Genomic DNA, 2,992 nt, shown 5'->3' with positions numbered 1-2,992 from the left:
CTCCTCCCTCTTTCCCTTTCTCAATCTTTTCTCTTTTCCTCCCTATCGCGCCCCGTTCTTCCCTCCCCCTCATTTTTCCCCTACTCTCCTTTCCTCCGTCTCTCTTATCTTTCCTCTCTCCCATCTTCTTTCCTCCATCTCTCCTCTCCCTCCCTCAGTTTGCCTAATATATCTCACCCAGTCTTTTACTAATATTTGTTTTTTATCAATTTCCTTTTCTTCTATCTCTCTTCCCATCTCTTATTTTACTCTCCCTCCCCTGCCCCTCATTTTCTCCCCCGTTCCCTCCTTGTCTCCATCTTCTTATTTCTCTTTTTTCCAATAATTTCCAGGAAAAAAAAATATTCAAAAAGCTAGAGTGGAACGGAAAGGATAACAAAATTGGAGACAAATATCTAAAGAATCTAAGACTTACAAATGGTATTGTTCTCTTCAATGAATCTGCAAATGAAATGCAGCAAAAATATTCTCTATTATATTCATAAACTGATGCAATTCATATGATCAGTAAGTACTTTTACCAACATTCTCTTATTATAGATTCTGTCAACGAAGACTAGTTTATGTATCAGAGGGCTTTATTTAGTAGCCAAATATACACAAAGGTAAGAGTATGAAGCAAAAGCGACCGTGACAGGACTCGAACCTGCAATCTTCGGATCCGAAGTCCGACGCCTTATCCGTTAGGCCACACGGTCGGAAGGAAAGGAAACTAAATGGACTAAGAAGACAAGGTGTGGGTGTGTGTGTTTATATATTTACACACACACACACACACACACATACACACACACACACACACACACACGCACACACAAACACAACACACACACACACACACACAGTCGCTGTTGACTTTAACTTTATTAACTCTGTCAATGCCTGGGTGAAAGACCGACGAGCAAGCTGTTACCCCTGCAGCAGGTTCCCACTCTCCACGCAGCTGATGGATCCAAAGGAACGGCAAAGATCGGTACGGTTTGGCACCAACGGCGTCGCAGGAGTTGCCAGAACGAGGTCACAAGCGACAACGAACTGCCTAAGGGACTCCGACTCCGGATTTTTGTTCAGGGTTAACTGCCGAAGCCTTTTCATTGAAGATGCCCCGTGGCAGTGGATTGTTTTGTACGCAGTGAGCTCCCATAGCCTTCGACCTATACACGGACTGAATGAACTACAAGGAAGCAGTTGGGCACCATTATCGTATCTGCAATTTATGAATGTGTGTCTGCATTGCAAAAGAGGAATTTAAATCATCGTTTTTAAACTATATATTTTTACATACTATAGAAAAAAAAACACAAAAAAAAACAGAAGGAACAATTTCCAACACGTACAGATAATCAATCCTCATTACACTTATTACAAATTACACACACAAAGTGTTTTTTTTCTATGTGATTGTTTTACTAGGAAAATGTATTTCAGAAGCAAGACTTTCTGTTGAGGGACTTAGTGGTTGCTTAACGATAAATAGTTCATGTTTCATAAGTTAACACATTTTCCAAATTTTATGTTTTGATCATGATCAAATACTACTAATCATTGATGATGAAAAGATAATGAAAGATGACTTTATTTGATAAGTTTACTACCAGAAAGTATTACAGAATAGCCAGGGAAAAGTACATAGTCAGTAATGTATAATAAACACATTTGATGTATATAATGATCAGCTGCATCAATGTACACGAAAACAGTCACAGTCACAGTGCTGTAGATGGAATGGAAATAGAGACAGGTTTCTCTTTCTCTCTCCCACTTTTTCTTTCTTCAATTTGCTCACTCATTGAAATACTCTATTTTCGTATGCACATAAAGGTTATTTTGGATAGGACATTCCCTTCTGTAATTGAAAAATCCCAGTTCTCGTTTCCATTCTTCTTTTTTATTCTTAAAATTCTTTTCAGTCACCATTACCTAAAAAATGGCTAATTATGTATAGTGCTAGTCGACTTGAGATACCATAGAAACCCAAGCAGTATCAACGTAAACTGACAAGAATTGTTTAAAAAATAGGGCAAGACTTGAATTCCAGTTCTGCGTCATTACTTTCATTTTTTTTTTTTTTCATTAATTATTTATTTCCTTTGTCATTTCACAGCAAAATCTGGAAGAAGCTCACGTAAGGAAAATAATCATTCTAGTCCTTTTTATCAAACATTTATCATTTATCATTTAAAATTTAAAGAGTTTACAAGGCTTTTCTGCTCTCTCTCTCTTTCAGTGCCCCCCCCCCCCCCACCCCACCCTTCTTTCTCCCTGACATGGCGACCTCGATACAATTCTACAGCTTTAAAATGTGTTACTTCTTAGAATTGCCATATCTATGTCAAAATTGTTTCTGACATAAATACATGCAGAAAATCATCATTTATATGGCGATGCAACAAATGCTTAAGTGTTAATGTTGATGTTGGTGATGATGTTGATGATGATGGTGATGATGTTCAAGTACGCTTGATACTTTAGTGTTTGGTATTCATAGTTTTATTAATTACGTTTTTTTTTTTTTTTTTAATTCTTCAGTATCTTAATATAATGACGCAGAACTTTTAAACCTATGACGCTGTCATCTTTTACTTGCAAAGCTCACACACACACACACACACACACACACACATACACACACACACACATACACTCACATACACATACACACACACACACACACACACACACACACGCACACACACACACACACACACACACACACATACACAACACACATACACCCACATACACGCAGACACACAAACACACACACACATACACACATACACACACAAAAACACACACCAATATACTAAAATCTTATTTTAGAAAATAAAGAAAACGGAAAGAGGGATGAGAAGGAACTAAGATTCAATCACAGAAGATTTGGAGGAATTAATGAACTGTTGATTGATTCCTAATTATTTACAGGGAGTCTTTTTTTCACATGAGTCTAATTTTAATTAAAAAAAAAAAAACGATTATTTATTAGAGCAAA

The 2,992-nt window shown here is 37.1% G+C and overlaps 1 non-coding gene across 1 annotated transcript; it reads right to left on the bottom strand.

Moving 5' to 3' along the window:
• Positions 1-625: 625 nt before the first annotated feature.
• On the bottom strand, positions 626-698 carry Trnar-ucg. The gene has a single exon. It is a non-coding gene; the product is annotated as a tRNA-Arg (tRNA).
• Positions 699-2,992: the final 2,294 nt, after the last annotated feature.

The sequence above is a fragment of the Penaeus chinensis genome, chromosome 39, assembly GCF_019202785.1.
Source record: "Penaeus chinensis breed Huanghai No. 1 chromosome 39, ASM1920278v2, whole genome shotgun sequence".
In the NCBI taxonomy this organism is placed as follows: domain Eukaryota; kingdom Metazoa; phylum Arthropoda; class Malacostraca; order Decapoda; family Penaeidae; genus Penaeus; species Penaeus chinensis.
This window is presented reverse-complemented; position numbering and strand designations above follow the sequence as displayed.